The 19,633-nt window shown below is 39.5% G+C and overlaps 1 protein-coding gene across 5 annotated transcripts in view; it reads left to right on the top strand.

Annotated features, from left to right (window-relative positions):
• Window positions 1–11,498: 11,498 nt before the first annotated feature.
• The window catches only part of LOC135707711 (ubiquitin-conjugating enzyme E2Q-like protein 1), a 277,724-nt gene continuing 269,589 nt past the window's right edge, over window positions 11,499–19,633 (top strand). For 2 of the 5 annotated variants that reach the window (XM_065229596.1, XM_065229593.1), the window contains exon 1: window positions 11,499–13,365. The gene's annotated coding sequence lies outside the window, so the exon portion shown is untranslated. The remainder of the gene's footprint in view (window positions 13,366–19,633) is intronic. The other 3 variants (XM_065229597.1, XM_065229595.1, XM_065229594.1) reach the window with 3 other exon arrangements.

Genomic DNA, 19,633 nt, shown 5'->3' with positions numbered 1-19,633 from the left:
TATTTGAAAATATGACAAAATATTGATGTTGAGGAGAGTAGCGTTTATAATCAAATGGAAAAATGGTTATTGCACATATTTCCTGGTAAATCCTCCGAGCATTCCCACGCCAAATGACGAATCGACCAGACTAGTCTTTTCCATATTTCCATTAAATTTAGCATAATTGTTCGCTACGGGTGACCATGGAAATTTCTGTTGAAATTCAGCCATTTCAAGATCAACAATTGAAGACGCCTCAACTCCATTTTGCAAACAAACCTTGTAAGGCCATTTTCTCGCGAACCAAAACCTCCATTCGCAAACCAAAATCACAATCGGTTAGAGGAGAATTTCCTCTACCTGTTCATTCTGTTAGTTTGCGTTGGCGTACTTCGGCTCGCAACAAAATGACCTTACAAGGGTTATTTACAAAATGGAGTTGAGGTCTTTTCAAATGTTGGTCTTGATTTCACTCTCGCCTTGTTTTGTTTAATGATATATTTAATATTTTTCTTCAAATTGAGGAAAATTTAACCTATGGTTTTGCGATATTGAGTGAAATTCAATTCAATTTTGAATCCGATTCAACGGCCTTGGATTCAACGGTCTTGCAAACAAGAAATTTCCCCTCGTGGCGAACATATGAACTATCAAACAGAGGCAGATTTCAAAATTCGAGACCCCACTCGCTGCACAAAATGTAATACATACAGCCAAAATTTATATTTCTCAATAAGGGCTCATCGAGATAGAGAGAGATCGACATTCAGAACAGTAATTTAAGTTATTTAATAGCCTACTATCTAGTACAATTTTAGATGCTCTTCGGATTCAAAAGCTTTATTTGTTTATTCTGTATCCAAAGCCAATCTCGATAACTAACTTCAAATGTAGGAAAAACTAGTTCCATAGAGAGGAAAATAGTCTATTTCAAAATTCACTCATCACACGGCGCTAGTGTCACATTCATGTTGAATCGTTTGCCCTAACTTAACATCTTTACTAGATTGAAGGTTCCCGTTTTCGGCCAAGACCTATATTATGGTAAAGAATTCAGCTCAGAATTAACTCATCAGGTGGCGCTATGCTAGTGTGACATTCATTTATCATTGTTTGTCCCAGTGTTGGCTAATATCAAGATCAGAAAAACAACATCAGCTATCAGCTATATTCAAGATCAATATCACCTAAAATCACAGGCACCAATATCACAAGCCGGGGGCGACCCCGGCGTAGTGGTTAACATCCATACCTTTCACGCCAAAGTGGTGAGTTCAAATCTCACCCCCGGACAAGTCACGAATGACCCAAGAATGTTAAAGTGACTATCTATATATATAAAAATGAATTTCTGTCTGTCTGTCTGTCTGTCTGTCTGTCTGACCCTTATAGACTCGGAAACTACTGAACCGATTGGCGTGAAAATTTATATACAGGGGTTTTTGGGGCCATGGAAGGTTCTTATGATGGTTCGAGACCCCTCCCCCTTCTGTAAGGGGGGCTCCCATACAAATGAAACAGAAATTTCTGCATAACTCGAGAACTAATCAAGCAAATGGAACCAAATTAGGCATGTGGGGGCGAGTGTGGGGGTATAAGGAGATAATCATAGGGGGTAGCCCTTTAGATAATAGGGGGGGGGGGCTACGTACAATATAGCATGCTTTTTTTTTAAATCGGCGCATAAACTCAAGCTAATATTGAATCCCGAGCAAGACCGGGCACACTCAGCTAGTAATATATAAATATATCAAGATGGCCTTCGGACAGCGCATCTATAATAGCTTGGGTCATCATGATCATTTTTTCAGAACAATGTTTTTTTTTTGGTTCCATTTGGGGTCCCAAACAACTGTGCAAAATTTGGGGACAATTGGTTGTAACGCATTGCATTTGAAATTTGTATTTTTTATTATTAGTATGGGAAAACCTACTTATTTGCATCTTTATTACTAGGGACCACAATTTTGCACAAACCACGCATCTAATACGTTAACGTATAGTCCAGGAAGTGCCTAACAACTTTGTTTAAAATTTACTGTACTAGAATTCCCCTATAAAAAGTTATAGCTGTTCAAAGATCAATGTTTCGAATTAAATGCCAAAAATCCCTTTTTCTGCCAACACTGCCAGTGTACCAGTGAAAGTCAGACTCCAAATTCGAAGTTAATTATTTTATCGTTTTGGTATGTTCAGATGAAATATTCAAAAACAATAGGTCTACCTCATATGCGTAGTTGGAGAGGGGATGGTGAGGGGGGGGGGGCACTCGTATCAGTAGAAGTAATGTTTCAAACTGAAATAACTTCGGAGTTTCTTATCTTATCGATTTGGTATGTTCAGATGAATTATTCAAAACCAATTTTTCAATTTCATAGGCTTATTAAGATATGAAGGGGCGGGCTAACTATACCTCCGCCCCTTCACTCATATAAATGGAGGTAAGGCTTCAAACTGCAATAAATTCAGTGCTTCTGATCTTGTCAAGTTGGTATGTTCAGATGTATTCAAAAACATGTGCTCCATTTAATAGGCGTAGTTAGATATGGAAGGGCTTACTGTATGCTTTTCGGCGCTCACTTATATCAATGAAAGTAAAGATAAAGACTAAAATTACTTCGGAGTTTCCCATCTCTCGAGTTGTTCGGATGGGTTATTCAAAAACATTTGCTTAATCTCATAAGAGCAGTTGTAAAGCGAGTACTACATTCTCTTCCCTACTATTTTGGTGCAATATACAATGTTAGATATATTCACACAAATGGCATTGGATTGTAATGATTGTATTTCATTTTAAATTATTCTACGATTTCTCAGGGTACTCTTTTGGATGCTCTTCTATCCTTAGAAGCGAATATTGCCGTTGAACTAGGTCTCGGGTGGATTTCTTGATAAGTCCCTCATTCATCCATATCGTTGACAACCATCAAGGAAGCAACTCGTTGTATCGCATTGAAATAATGTGTATCATTATTCCACATGCCGATTTTTGCATGAAGCCGGTCGAAATTTCGAAAAGGAATCAGCACTGTTAGAAATGACGTTTGACTTGGGAGCCCAACTGAAACGTAGCCCACTTAAAGTTAGCCCAACAAGCGCAATCCGACTGTACCTGTGTCTGAGACGAAACTGGTGAAGACAGTTTTCGTTTTCTCTTGTTTTTGGTTCTTAGGGTACGAGTACTTCTGTTTTTTCTATATGCGGGTGGCCCGAATGGCAGTTTAATATTTCAAATAAAAGCTTTGTATATAAATTCAAAATTTCCCAGCTGCTAATAATTCAAACATTTCCTCACTAGCAAATGAACCGACAAGTGGATATTAAATATTTACACTACAACAATTTTCGTTTTAAAATATGCATACAGTAAGCCCTTGTCAACCCCCCCCCCCAACCCGCTGTCTAACAACGCTTATGAGATTGAGCAAATGTTTTTGAATAATTCCTCCTGAACATACCAAATCGATAAAATAAGAAACTCCGAAGTTATTTCAAACTGAAACTATTGATATGAGTGAGGAGGATGGGGTATATTATTAAGATACCCCCCCTCCCCCCCTCCCCCTCTCCAACTACACATATGAGATAGAGCAATTGTTTTTGAATAATTCATCTGAACATACCAAATCGGTATATGACTTCCATTGGTACACCGGCAGTGTTGGCAGAAAAAGGAATTTTTGATGGTTAATTCAACCCACAAATATTTGAATACCTATAACTTTTTTTTTTGGATACATTCTAGCACCGTACTTTCTTTGGCAAAGTTGTTAGGTACTTCTTGGACTATATTTGTACATAATTAGTTGCATGATTCATGCAAAATTGTGGTCTCTGGGGATAAAAATGCAAAAAAGTAGGTTTTCCCATATTAATTTCCATACAAATTTCAAACGCAATAAGGAAAGCGGAGCTACAACCTCAAATTTTGCACAGTTGTTTGGGACTCCAAATGGAACCAAAAAAGGGTTGTTCTCGATTAGTGCGGTAAAGTTTGCGTTTTTCCATATAACGATGACCCACTCTAATCTATATGCATATAAACCCATGGGTATCTACGGAATGTGCTTGATGAGTAGATGCAGAAAATCAACATCCGCCGCCATTTTAGAATTCAACATGGCGGGCCAAAATCTAATATTGCGGTCTCTAAACAGCGTATATGCATCTAAACCCCTGTAATATGAGTATCTATGGAATGGTGGGGTCATATTGGATTTTGGTCCACCATATTGAATTACAAAATGGCGGTGGAGGTCAATTTTCCACTTCTACTCATTAAGTCTATTCCGTAGATACCCATATTGCATGGGTTTAATGCATATACGCTGTCCGGAGGCCATCATATTGGATTTTGGCCCGCCATCTTGGATTCCAAAAAGGTGGTGGATGTCGGTTTCTTACTTTGACTGTAATATCAAGGTATTAATTTTCCGTTTGGTGATTTTGTTACCTCAAAATCAGTGAACGTTAAAATCAGCCTTGATTTTCTGCTTTGTGATTTTTCGGATCTCAAGATCAGTAGTGATTTTCGGTCGTTCCCGATTTTGGATTTTATGGAATTTTCCCATCACTGGTTTGCCTTAACTTAACATATGAACTAGATAGAAGGTTTTCGTCTTCGGTAAAGTTGTTCAGATAGACAAGACTTATTCTAAGGTAAACAGTTTAGCTTAGAATTTACTCATCAGTACACACTGTTGCTTCACGTGGTTTCTAGTTTTTTTTATTTACTTCATAGCAAAGTTTTTAAGATGAACTAAAACAATTACAGATATGAAATATGGCATATGGTATGCATAATAGCTTAGAATTCACTCCCCAGAGATTGATGGAGCTACTTTGTTTATAGTGCCCATGTTACACGAGCACCAGCTGGTGAGTGAAAACTGAGCTGAACTTTTAACCAAATCAAAGGTCTTGTCCATCTGAACAACTTTACTGAAGAAGCCTTATATCTAGTCCATCTGAGACAAATAATTTAAAATGAATGTCACACCAACGCGGCCTGGTGAAGGAATCCTGAGCTGAGTTCTTCACCTTGGGAGAGATCTTGTCCATCTGAATAACTTTGCCCAATACGGAAACATCTAGTCCATGTATTAAGTTAGGGCAAACAATGAAAAACTTTTATCACACTAGCAACGATTGCTGAGGTAAGTCTGATCTGAATTCTTTACCATAAAATAAATTTTGTTAATCTGAAAAACTTTACCGAAGACGTAAACCTTCTATCTAGTCAAGATGTTAAGTTAGGGCAAGCAATTCAAAATAAATGAAATACTGAACTGAAATCTTTACCATAGGATAGCTCCTGTCCAGCTGAACAACTTTACCGAAGACGGAAACCTTCTATCTAGTATGTATCAGGCATAACATTTGATAACGGCACAAAAGCATTTGTAACCAAACTTTCTAAGGCCCTTTGAACGCAAACCAAAGTACGCCCAAGCAAACCAATACCACTTTCGGAAAGGTGATAGTTGCCCCTATCCGATGATGTTGTTGGTTTGCGTATGCGTACTTTGGTTCGCGTGTAAAGGACCTTAGAAAGTTTGTTTACAAATGCTTTTGTGCCGTTATCAAATGTTATGCCTGATATGTTAAGTTAGGGCATTAAATGAAAAATTTATGACACTTTAGCACTGCCTGGTGAGGGAAATATGAGCTAAACTATTTACCATAAAATAGCTCTAATTCATCTGGACAACTTTGCCGAAGACGGGAACCTTCAATCTAGTCACGATGTTAATCTAGGGCAAATAATGATAAATTAATGTAATGCAAGCCCCACCTGGTGAGTGAATTCTGAACTAAACTCTATTGCTTAAGATAGGTCTTGTCCATCTGAACAACTTTGCTGAAGACGGAAACCATCCATATGAGCAGGATCTGTAGATAGCGTTATAATGTGTATTTAAGATGACGCAACTTGATTATTTTCATTTTAGCGCCATCTAGTGAGCAGGTTCTATCATTCACTGTCCATTGTTTTGAAGACCTAGAATATGTTTGTAGAAGCAAACGACATCCTATATGGATGGGACCTCGTGATATAAACATCTCTACATCAAAATATGCCACAACACGAGTAAATTTTTACAATGATAATTTAAACAGAAATTCCACAAAATTTACATAGCAAATCATTCGAAACTTCAGAAATCCATTGAAATTTTGTTAAGATACGGTAATTTGAACTTAAGGTCAAATTGACCCCAAGGGTTCAGGCAACGTAAGTATTATCGGTACAGTTGAAAACCGGAAAACCCCACACGTGACAATCGATTTTACTATTGTTATGTACGTTAAACATAGTGTCGGACATAGTTCGCTGTATTCGCACAATGATGCGCTATAATGCGTACTATGTCCGACGTTTTCCGGTGTCGAACTTGACCGAAAATATTTAAATAAAATGTTTCCAATCAATACGTTTTCAAGATTTTTGGACCAGATTTCATCTAATATCACAGAGCACCGGTGGACGCACCAAGTCACGAAAGAATTAGTAAAATTCACCGACAAATGAAGCAGTTACAGCCTTTCAAAGTGGTCTACGGTCAAATTTACCCCTAGGGTACAGACAAAGAGTTAAAAAAGCCAGAGCCCCTACAAGTGGTAAAAATGGCCTTGGATGGACGTTCATGATACTAGACACCAACAGCCACGATCCATAGCAGTTAGAATAACGTTGTGCTATAGGTCAATGCTTATGATGATGATGATATGGAACTACCACTCAATGTTGCAAGACAGCTGTGGGCTGTCGTTACTGTTAGACTTGATCAAGCTTAATAACCTCTAATTGTACTTAACCTGCCATTTTATGAAGGGCCAAAAACGGTTTGGGTAGATCTGTAAGCAAATTCGCAAACGCGCATCTACGGGATAAATGAGAATCTCCTTCCAATAACAAGATCATGCAATCGGTCAAAAAACAAGCCATCGAACAGAAGGATGCCCCAGAAGAAGAATGGGGAGAAGAGCCCATCCTCTATTCACGATATTTTAGCAATGAGGAGTTGGCATTCTCACTCTCCCCGTCCAAATGGCTTCAATCAGATGCCCTCATGGAGTGCTGCAGGTTAATGGTTATGGACGCCCTGAACGTCGGACCAGGGTCAATGAGCCAAATGCAAACAATGACTGAAAACGTGATTTCTCCCAAATAGCTGAACAAGATGGTGGAAGCGATTTGACAGCCGAACGGAGTATGAAGATTTCCGTTACTCTTCCTCTCGTTCTGTTAAACGTTATCACCGAGTTCCGACTTTCTTCACTGCGATTTGGTAAAAGTTTTTTGGATCGGTATTTACCGGGGTATGAGAGAGTAAACTACCCAAGTAACATACTACAAGGCTTCTATAAAACCACATTCATAAAATCCTGTTTAAGATAGTTTTGCCTTTATTACATCCACCAAAACCTCATTAAGACTAGAATCTGTCTAGTTGGCCCACCATGAAGAAGGTTCAAAAGAGTGCATTATCGAGACATTTCAAGAATGACTTGCTGCAAAAAGGTTATATGACGAATGCATTGAGAACCATTTGAAATCCTTATTAAAACTACAATAAAAGCCATTTGGCATCAATACTTGTGCCATTTGCCTTTGACGTTTGCTAAGCGCCTTAAAAATAAAGCATTAATCAAGATGAAAAGGGATACATAAATATCGTCCGACCTTGCCAAGTTCATTGTTCAAAAATGAATCTGTCAAAAAATCCTCATAAATTTCCTCATTATTAAAGTGAAATAATTACTAAAATTATCGAAACTCATATTGTGGTCTATTTTTAGGTGACAGATTAAATCTAATGTGAAATGTGCTTCGGAAGATCGAAAAAAATAAGTCCGCCTTCGGAAAACGTTGATTTGACTAGTTATTTTTAATTTCTGAAACAAAATATAGTTACTTGTTATGTTAATCATTGCTCCCAGCCGAGAAAATTTGATGATTTTCGTAATTTATATTACTGCTGATTGACGAATTGATGAGAATAAAGTTATTTTAAAGGAAAAACTTTAAAAACGAAGATTGTAAAAATGCAAATGGAATAATAACAATATGACGATAGCATAAACATTAATTTTCCAAAAGCCATTTGTCAAAAAGCTGTTTTGATTTCATGAAATCGCTAACAAATGCAAAACATTTTAATACGGCTTTTATGAAGATAATTTTCAAACTGAACTGTTTTTTATCTGAAACCATTTTGCTTGTTCCTATTCCGTTTAGTTTTATGACGGCATTAATTGTGACAACGTTGCCTGGAAAAAGTTAAACGTCAAAATTTGTTTATCTTTCGATAGTTTTGTTGTGCGATCATTGCAACGATGTTCTACTCCAGCGCTGGATCAACAAGTTGTGTGTCATCCATTATAAAGGCAATTCATCTATTGGAAGCAGTTACTCAGGAAGTGAGTCTACGTAACTTGGAACAGGTGGAAGCTCAATCGTTCCCGAAAAGTTTTCCTTCTTCCGGATGAGTTTCCTGTCAGCAGTTTTCCGCAGTCCCAGTTTGGCACTGATGCTATTCGGATCATCATCGCAACGTTATTTCTGGAGAAGGCTGCCATTGACAATATGCTGTGTATTTCCACCAATTCTAAGCGTTTAATTTGACGGCTTCCAGTGCTTCGTAAACCGCATTCACTTCGCTCCCCTCAGTCGGATGCTCTGTTGTTGTTGAAGAAAGTTCTGGAATTGGATTCCTTTTCTCTTCCATCGACAGCATTGCTAGAATTATTACTCGATTATCCTTTCGTATTTCCTAGTGACTCTGCATTTGAATGCCCCTCTCGATTATGTTTTTCTCTGTCTCTAGGTGGATCCATCTTTTTAGTTTTATTTGTAAACAGTGGGAGGTTTTGTGATACACTTCATTGACACTAAAACTCATCAATATATGCTTTTTGATCCCGTTTGAAACCGAACGGTTTCATAATTGCTTTTATAATGATAAAACACCTTTATGGAGAATTTTGTCGTGACATCAATAAAACAAAAACCAATTGATTTACTGAACAGTTTTATAAAGGGATAGAGTGCTGCATTAAATTCATTTTTTAAATCAGACACTTTCTGATTTTCTCATCAGACTTTAAAAGGTTTTTAAAACAGCATAACGCTGAACTACTAATGAAGAATGTTTTGCACTGTTAAATGCTGTATTTAAACTAAAAAGATTGCCTATTGCCGTTATAAAACCACAATAAATCAGAGTGAAAGTCAAAAGGTTGTTAAATTGTTACTTGGATAGCTATAATTATGGTACCTCTTTCATACCAACGCAAATTCCATCCGGCCCAGACTCTGTACGGTGTAGTGTGAAGAGCCCTTTCCTCTGCTCCTTCTTTCCCTTTACTCTGACGTTATCTGGTAGTTCCGACAAGCTCGACTATCTGTCAGCAACTGATGGTGGAAGTGATTGGAGTTGACGGCACCGTCGAAAAATCGTCCCTTCGAGCAAAGATTGACAGTTTCTTATGGTAATTTTCGGTGGAGTGAGAGGATAGTATGAAGTCCGTCATGCTTATGCTTCATGTACAGTCTGACTTTTACCATAAGAGTAAAGAGCTACAGAGTCGCCGTCAACGCCAATTTTGGGGACTCTTTTTTGGGCGTACATTTCGGCTGCTCTTCCTCTTCCCCTATTCTAGCGTTATAAGTGAGCTCCGATCCTATACGAACTATGCCAAATGATGACTGTGTACAATACACATTGCGATACTATCGACTTAACAATGTCCATTGATGTAAAACTATTTATATGCTCACACAAATTGTACTAAGACAAAACTGGATGAATATGCCGGCGCCGGTGGTGTAGTGGTAATCGTGACTGCTTTTAAACACACCAATAGGCCTGGGTTCAATCCCCAGCCGAGGTCGGTGGGATTTTTCTGAGGCATAAAAATCTCTGGTCACGTCTTCCTTCGGAAGGGAAGTAAAGCCGTTGGTCCCGGCCCATGTGTGTTGTGAATGGGTGCGATATCCTACGCAGGTGTGGAAGCTGCCTTCCTGCACATTCGGTTGCCGTCAATGGATAGCAATCGATGTCCGTCGGTGATTGGCACTTGATTGCGGAACAGAGACCGACGTTAAATAAAGGAAAAAAAAGCTGGTTGAATTTAAGTGAACAAGTGTTTAAGATAATCAATGTAACAACAACGACAAATAAAAAAAAACATTGACCGTCTGCCAGAAAGTGCTGCAGGAGGCAAATTTAGGCATTAGCTGGAATGTGATGTTCGTACGAGATAATATAGATGTATCCCATCCGTCCGCTATTCTTATTAGTTCGTGAAATATTATTATTTTTTTAGTTAAGTGTCTTAATTGTTTAACTAGTGTCACTATTTTAACTATACATCAAACAATTACTGGGTAAATTATCTGTCGAATGACATATTGCATGACATATTTCCTATTAATGCTTTTGAGAAATATGCGTTTGAAAACTTCCCCATTTTCGTTACATGCCTCATTTTCGATTTCGTAATGTGACCCCCTGTATAGTAAAGAAAGACGTAGTCCTACGTCAAAAGTCCCAAAAGAGCGATCCATCCCTGACCCGACGAACGCGATACCCACAGAGTTCTATCCGCCGCTTTTTCTCAGCGGGGTTTCTGCATGTGAGTATAGTATCAATGGAGAACAAGTCACTCGCAGACAATCAGAGCGATTGGTTGAAAAATCGTCGAGAAAAATCGGTAGGTAGAACTCAGTGGGTAACGCTTTCTTCGGGGAAAGCTGTGTTAAACATTTGTAGGACATAACGCGTCTCCACCACCCACCAAAAGCCAGCCAACGTCTCCAACGCTCGGATGCCACTGCAAATTCGCTCTCTTGTACTAAAAACCTCCCTACATCGTTTGAGCATCGAATACAGAGAGGTACCGCTATTTGCGGATGAAAGTTTAGCTGGTAATGATTTTTCTTGATTCCTTGATATCTGATTTTTGGTAATAAAACTACCATTTGTGGTGATAATTCTTACTACCAAAGATCAGGCAGCCAGAAATTGAGGAAACGGAGAATCAGCTAAAACTCCATCCTCAAACAACGGTACCTCTCTGTCTCTGTTATGCCTCTCCTTTTTCTACCTTTCACAACAGTTAACTACAGCCAATTCTTTTTTACGCGGGTACATTTTTTTAATATTCTTTTTCTGTGGTGAGGCTGGAAATTTTTATTTTTTGACACCCAGATCCATCAAGCATCAAACACGAATATGAAACAAAAGGATACTAAGACCGCGTAAAATTTGAGGTGGGTGTAATCACGGTCAACACCATGCTGCCGCTCGGCAAGAGTTCACGCGGAAATTGCCGAAGTGCGCGCACTCAGATTTGCCTCTCACCGCCACTTGCCGGTCCTCTATAGACGCCGTTGCCCGTCCGGTTCTCTACCAATATACCGCACTCTGGTCGGTCGGTACATTGTGGGTCGGTACGGTGCATGCAATTCTGAACTGCCCATTCTTTGTCAGCATTCAGTTTGCCTCGAATCGTTGCCGTGTTTGGATCGTTTGCTCTCGCGCAGTGTACAACATCCCACCACCCAATAGGAGTAGGAGTGCATGTGGTGCCTAGATTGGAGAGCAGCAGCATCAGATTCACGGAGAGGAAGGAGTCAATAACAAACAACAAACAAAGTGAGCGTTGATCTTCACCGTCAATTCGTTGAAACCGCGTCGCGTCGAGCCACATTGTGTGGGTAATGTAAGTAATAAGTCAGAGGTCAGAACGTTCATCGATTGTTGTTGTAGTGCAGTTCCGCGATTATTGCCCGTATCATTTTTACTGCCGCCGGCGTTAGCTTCGTCTTAACGTGAGTTTGTTTCAAGGAGAGACGCCAAAAATAACCACGAACCAGTTTGCCCACAACAGAAATCAGCTGCTGTTGTTGCGAGTGCATCGGTGCTTTCTGACGAAACGTGTGGGGGTGTGCAAGTGTGTTTGTTTGCTGCGTGCTGCAATACACGTGCCGTTCGTTTTAGCCGTCTCGAAATCTGGAGATTGCTTTCGACGGCGAAGAATGGCTGTATGAAATCATCTGTTCGAGAAGATAGTGTGTGCAGTGCAGCAACAGCATAAGTGCTTTGACCGAGATAACAAGTGAGCAAGCAAAAATATTGATAGAGAAATATTGAAAACATCGTCAACGTGTAGTGCAGTGAAGCTTGCTGATGCAGCCGAGCCGGCATGGCTAGGCGCGGAGAAGCAAGGAAGCATATTATTTGTGCCCCAGCCCTAGCACAACAAAAATAAATAAAAGTGCCGTGTGTGAGTGTGCCGTGTCTGGTGCATGCTGTTGGCTAGTGCTAATTCGAACCAGTTTTTCTCTTGTGATTCTGAGCTCCGGACAGGCTGCATATTTCTCGAGCAACATGTGGAAATGGCCTATGTGCCAAATGTAAACAAAAGTAATTGTTCACGAACCACAGAACGATAGTGCAAACTTCTTCTACCAGATGCTGCTGTTGGTTTGTCAGAGTAATGCCTTGTTCGAACTACAGTATTATATATACAATGTTAAAAGGCTTCCTTGATGTTATAACTCCAAGGTATGAACATAGCATAAGCCTTCATCGTCGTTTGAAGCCATTGTTTACATTTTAGCACATGGGCACTTTTCACAAGTTGCTCTATATTTCCGCTTTGTGTGCTAGAGTGTAGAAAACATGTTTGACTCATGAGCTCCGACAGCTTAGCTGAAAGAATGACACATGGTCGGCGCATGAACAAAGAACGTTGAGCCACTTTTAATTTTTATAGTTGTTGCATATAAAATTTGTATAATTTATATTCAAAATTAATGTTAAAAATTTTAAAACGTGTTTTCAGAGTCATGCATTGCGATTTATTTTTTGCTCATTTCATAAATTATAAAATAATTTAAAACAACCCACATTTTTGAACAACGCTCAGCATATCACCAAGGCCTGTGCGTCTGGTGCTACAAACAGACGAATGCACTAAGGCTTGTCCTAGAGCCCGATGAAGAACACAAGAGAAAGGGACGAATAACGTAAGTTCAGTACACAGTAGAGCCGAAGAACAAATATCCCTGAGAAGTGGAAACTGTGGGCAGCACGAGCTACTGCAACAGCAGAAATAAGCTGGTTAATGGTTTTGTTATTATCGCAGTCGTTGTCGGTGTGAGTATCCGTCTTTGTCGAAGGTCTGTTTTGATTATTGTGTGATCAGCAGCTGGATGTTCAAAGTGGAAGTAGTGAAACTGCAAGACTACCACTGGACTAATAGAAACAGCGTGCCGAAGCAGAAGCTGATAAGGACATACTCAACAAACAGGAAGGAAAATCCGGATGTACTTGATACACGAAACACACGCTTGAGTTGAGGAGTTTCAAGGTAAGGATTATTACTGCGACCAGAACAAGTTTGGACATATACATATTCAAATTTAATATGCATCTATCGTTCTACATGGCTATTTTGACGTAGGACTATGTCTGTGATTTCTATATGGGGCTACACTTTGTGAAAACCTAAAATGGAACATGTAACAAAATTATGAAAGATTTTGAACGTTAATAACTCAGCTGCCAATTTCAATCATTTTATCACCAATCGATTAGAAATATTTCAACGCATCTGCTAAATTAAATACTTGATCATTCTTCAAAATGTCACTATTGAAAATTGCATGAATATGCAACTGTTACTATTATAATTAAAATTATCACCGATTGCCTGCGAAACTCGATTTCCCTAACACAGATTTCAAAGTTGAATGCCATCCCGTCTCACGGTTAATTCAATCCCCGCGTGGTGAGTGGTGTTGTTCTCCAGTTAACAACGAAAGGCTCCCCGCAAGCAGCTAGCTATCAAGGCCCTCAACCACTGATCGGATTCAGTTCCAATCACCGTGTGTGGTGGTGTCGAATTCATAATCCTACACAAAACACAAGCTGCTGCTGCAGATAACGAATAAGATATTTGATATAAGACCACGTAGTCCTACGTCACCATTGCGTACACCCCATAGGGCTGTCTCTTCCATTCTTTCTCACCCTTCACAGAATCTCTTCATTTCTTTCTCACCCTTCTCTAATACAAATGTCAAGTACGATATCTGGAATATTAACCTTGAATATTTCATCATGCTCGGAGGTCTGAACTTTTCCTTAGCAAGTAATTTCAAAAATTAAGTGTGAGGTCTAAAATGAATAGCAATGTCTCATAATCTCGGAGTTTTGGCTAGTCCAGATCATTCAAAATTGCCTTACATGATCTCAGTTAAATCCTAAACAATTCCTAAGCCTTAGATATGTGATTTTTTGATAATGTTTTCAAAGTTAACACAGTCTTTCGATGCACAGCAACAAATAAATTTTAACATTACATCCAAGAGGATGCACTTCAATCATGTCGAAAATCTCATGTAATTTTAATGGCCACAAAAATAAACAAATGCAGTAAAAGCAGCGTAATGTCAGTTCATACACTGTATTAATGATAATATTTTGTTCTTTTTGGCAAGTAGTATTACACCATATTTTTGACACGATTTAAGTGCATTCACTTTGATGTGATATCAAAATTATATTGTGTGTCTGATGTCCGACATTTTGAACATTTGGTAGGCGCTGTTCAATAACTACGTAAAGAGTTTTTTTTATTCTTGACCCTCCCCCCTCGCTCTGTGTAGAAAATGGACCATACAAAAATTTTAAAATTTGTATGGGCCGTGGATAATTGTCAACCGCTTCCCCCCTCCTAAACTGTCTACTTTTAGAGTTGGTTGGAAATGCTAACATAAAGCTTTAGTGTGATAATTTATTAACTAGTGAATGATCTTTAGAAGAGGGTAGGCAGGAGGATAGTTCCGATAGAGTACGACAGTATGAAAAATGAATAGAAGTTGAAAATAAGCGAAGGGCCATTAAGGCGACAGTTTTTAAAGTCAGACGCACATCTTTTGCCTAACCCATACGATGTACGCGGAGACTTGAAGTATGTCTTCAAGTCTACAGGCAAAAGGTGTGCGTCCTCCTTCTGCTCATAACTGACTGCGGCTGTGAAATATTTCTAACGACGTTTCATCACTACCTAAAAATCGCGAACTTCGCGTATGAAGTAACATAAAAACACTTTGAATGCTGTGCACAGAATCTAAAACATAGTACCCCATGTATGTCTTTTTCATCAGTATGTCGCTTAGTTCGAGATCAAGAGCACATTGTTCTCCAAACCTTGTGTTCTCAATCCCTACCCTGCCTTCCATTTGTTACAATTTGTTACCCCTAACCTCGAGATAGCCGCGTGTATTCGGCCCCCGCTTTACTAACGTTAGTTTTAAGTAATTTTGTGATCTAAGCAATGAATATCGGCTCCGCAAAGCTGCAACAAATGAGCCTGGAATGCATTAGGGATGGTCCATTAATTATGTCACGCAAATTTGGCCCATTTTCAACCCCCCACATTTTTTGTATGAATCTTAATTTTTTTTTTGTATGGCTCGTCACAGTTTTCAAACCCTACCCCCCCCCCCTCTCCCCTAAATGTGTGACATAATATAGGGACGACACCTTATATAAATAAAAATCTGAAACATTTATACATGCCTGGGATATTGAATTGTTTTCCCATAATATTGAACAGTTTTCTTAGACCAGGATCACGGTCTTGCTAATCAAAGCTTCAGAACCTTGAAAAAAAACTTTAATCTTGGACTTGCATTTCTATGTACAATTTTCATTGTCTGAATTAACAAAATTATTTTATTGGACATTTTTTCACGATACATTTAGATTCGCGAAGAAATTAAAAAAAATCGTCCACGTTACGAAAAGTGGTCAGGTTTTGACTACTTTAAACTCAGTCAATAGCTGACGGATTTTAATTCTAAACACGTCAATCGATTGGAAATTTTTCTACGAATTAACACTTAATCAATTTTCAATAGGTCACTTTTGAGAATTACACAAATGTCCAACTGTTGCAATGGTGATCAAAATAATCACCCACCGCTTTCCCTAACACAGATTTCAAAATTGAATTCCATCCGGTCTCGCCGAACGGTGCTTATTCAATCATTGTGTGTGGTGGTGTCCGGTCGGTCGTCATCATCATCATCAGCAGCAGCAGCAGTGCTTTCGGCGCATTGCGTTGAACATTGTTCTTCAGTACACAACGAAAGGCTGCCCACAAGCAGCGAGCTGCATCCCACAGGAGCGTCCATTCACTGAAGAAGGAGGAAGAAAGTGCACCGCTACTGATTGGATTCAGTAGCTCGTCGTGAGTGGTTGTGGACCATCTATGTCAAGCGCGTCACTCCCGTTCCAAACAACATACGGCTCGCCAGTCTCATCCGTGTTGAACACCCTAATAGCTCAGCATTACTTAACCATCACGATAAAACGGTCCTTTTCAGGAACACCATAAATTATTGTTGTTTAAGAGTTAAATTTCAATGCTCTTTGATAATGTACCCAGCAACCAAACTTGTGTGGTCAAATGCGTAAAAAGTCCCAAATTTATATGATTGATCGCGAATGTCTCGCGATTGGAAATTTTAGCATGAAATTCTTCCAATCGATGTTGAGTTTTTTTTACCCATTGAATAAACCAAAAAAATAATCGTTTTGTTCACAAAAATGCGTAATTTTGGCATCAGAAAACAAGGCGTTTCCGTGATGGGAAAAAGTGTTTTCCCTATTCCCGAATATTGATATTGAGCACTCAATTCTACGTCAAATCTACGGTCGTGTCTACAACCTCTTACTTACTGGATACAGCCTTTTACTTTTTTTTAAATATTATCCTTATGATAGTTCCAAATGCCTTCAAACATTTGTTTTTGTATTAAAGTCACCATAAAATATGTCAGATCATTTTTTTTTTTGCTTGATTTGTTTACCGTCGATCTTGTTTTCCGTGCTGAGCACCAATGCTACCGACGCCAGGAAGGCAGCTCCCACACCTGGACCCTACCTATCGACCCATCAACCCATGAACCGGAGACCAACGGCTTTACTTCCCTTCCGAAGGAAGGCGTGATCAGAGATGTTATGCCTCAGAACAACCCGGCGGCGCCGACTGGGATTGAACCCAGGCCTGCTGGGGTGAGAGGCAATCACGCTTACTACTACACCACCGACGCCGCTATGTTAGATCATTTGTGACTTGTCCGGGGTGAGATTTCAACTCGTGATCTTTAACATGCGAGTTCCTTCCAGGATTTCCCTTAATAAATTTGTGATTCCCACCGTTATTTCCTGAAAAGTTTCTCGAGTACATGGCTTGAATTCTTTAGGGGAATTCCTACCGACGAACAAGCGCTGTACCCTACGACAGCAAATGTAGAGCAAATTTCCAAAGAATTGTGAAGGGAATTCTTCACAATTCTCTGGAAATTTGCTCTACATTTGTCGTCGTAGGGTACAGCGCTTGTTCGTCGTAATCACCTATTTCTGTTCAATCGAGTAGAAAACATTAATACTATCCATGATTTCACCGTACACAAATCCAGGGCTGTTACAACAGGCGCAGATTTCGCGAATTTCGCGGATTTGAACTTTTAGTCTTGAAAATCGCGAAGGGACTGATGTGCTGTCACAAAAATTGTGGAATCCATCGTAACCTTTCCGTCCCGGATTATTTTGCTGTCATCAATTTTGTTGTTTATTTGGCACTCAATTTTGTACCGGTTCAAATAATCGAGAAACTATCTCAATTCCATAAGTCCACAGTGTATATGTGGATCATGCATGAACTATTGCCATGTATACCAGATGTTTTAAGTTCTTCAAATTGTTCTGGAGTTCAGAAGATTTATGCTACTAGATCAACCATGACTGTGATAAAGCCTGGAGTATTGAAATATGTCCAAACAGATTCAAAGTGTCTATGTGGATCGTGTCCGACCTATTTCTATGTATACAAGATGCTGTAGGTTCTGAAATCATTTTGGAGATCAGATTATTTTTCTACTTTTTTTTTAATTCAATATCTGTAGTATCGAAATCTATTTCAGTGTATGCCAATTGTTCTAGGATTTCCAAATCGATATTTTGATGCTGTCAATATTATCACAGTCTTTTTTGATCTAGTTAAACAAATCATCTGAACTGCAGGACGATTTGGAGAATCTTGAACATATGGATTACTCGGAAATAGATAATGCATGATCCACATAGACACTTTGAATCTGATTGGAAATTTTTCGAAACCTCAGACATTATTGCAGTCTTGCTTGATCTAGTAGAACAAATCAACTGATGTCCGACGATTTGACGATTTGAAAACCTATAATTTCCGGTAAACATAGTAATAACATAGAGGTAACTCTAAGACTAGAAGGTCCCGAAATAACGTGCTCAACTTTTTGGCTCAGCTCTGATACTCTCTTCTCGCTCCAAGCTAATCGATTCACCCCTCGAAACATAGGAAAAACCAATAACCCCTCATTTTATCTGTCAAACTTTCATAGCGAATCAAAACAAACATTGCGTAGAACTAGAATTTCGACTAGAATAAAGGGTGATACGGTCAAAATTTGGTCAAGGGAAAACGCGTGTAAATCGGTGAAATCGTTTATTTAAAAAATCAAATTAAATTTCTTTTTCAAGTTCAATTAGTATAAAATTCAGGAAAAATATTCAGTTAGGCTTCCACTTTTCCAAATCCGAATTGCCGGGCTTTACACTTGACCCCTGCCATCAGATTTTGTACAGCCACCTTGTCCACCTTCTTCGCCGCAGAAAGCCAGTTTGCCTTGAACTGCTGCTCGCCCTTAGCAGTTTTTTTTTGGTCTTCTTTAGGTTCCGCTTGACAATAGCCCAGTATTTCTAAATTGGGCAGAGCTCTGGCGAGTTGAGAGGGTTCTTGTCCTTGGGAACCACCTGCACGTTGTTGACGGCGTACCACTCCATGGCCTTTTTACCGTAATGGCAAGATGCCAAATCCGGCCAAAACAGTACGGAACAACCGTGTTTCTTCAGGAAAGGCAGCAGACGTTTATTCAAACACTCTTTCACGTAAATTTCTTGGTTGACAGTCCCGGAAGCTATGAAAATGCTGCTTTTCAAGCCACAGGTACAGATGGCTTGCCAAACCAGATATTTCTTTGCGAACTTTGACAGTTTCATGTGCTTGAAAACATCTGCTACCTTTCCCCTTCCTTTTGCCGTATAAAACTCCTGTCCCGGAAGCTGCTTGTAGTCGGCTTTGACGTAGGTTTCGTCGTCCATTACCACGCAGTCAAACTTCGTCAGCATCGTCGTGTACAGCCTCCGGGATCGCGCTTTGGTCGTCGTATTTTGTTTATCATCGCGATTTGGAGTCACTACCTTCTTGTAAGTCGATAGTCCGGCTCGTTTTTTGGCTCGATGCACGGTTGTAGACGATACACCCAGCTTATTTGCGGCATCTCGGAGAGAGAGGTTAGGGTTTCGCTTGAAACTACCGGCAACTCTCTTTGTCGTCTCAGCGGCTTCCGGTTTTCGATTTCCCCCCGATCCAGACTTCCTGGCTGTCGATAAACGTTCCCCAAACACTTTAATTACATTTGTAACGGTTGATTTGGCAACTTTTAGCGATGTTGCCAACTTTGCGTGCGAGTAGCTCGGATTTTCGCGATGCGCGAGCAAAATTTTGATACGCTGCTCTTCTTGCT

Source organism: Ochlerotatus camptorhynchus, unplaced genomic scaffold, assembly GCF_037179485.1.
Source record: "Ochlerotatus camptorhynchus isolate MF236.1 unplaced genomic scaffold, CSIRO-AGI_Acam_v1.1 ptg000316l, whole genome shotgun sequence".
NCBI classification, from domain to species: Eukaryota; Metazoa; Arthropoda; class Insecta; order Diptera; family Culicidae; genus Ochlerotatus; species Ochlerotatus camptorhynchus.
This window is presented reverse-complemented; position numbering and strand designations above follow the sequence as displayed.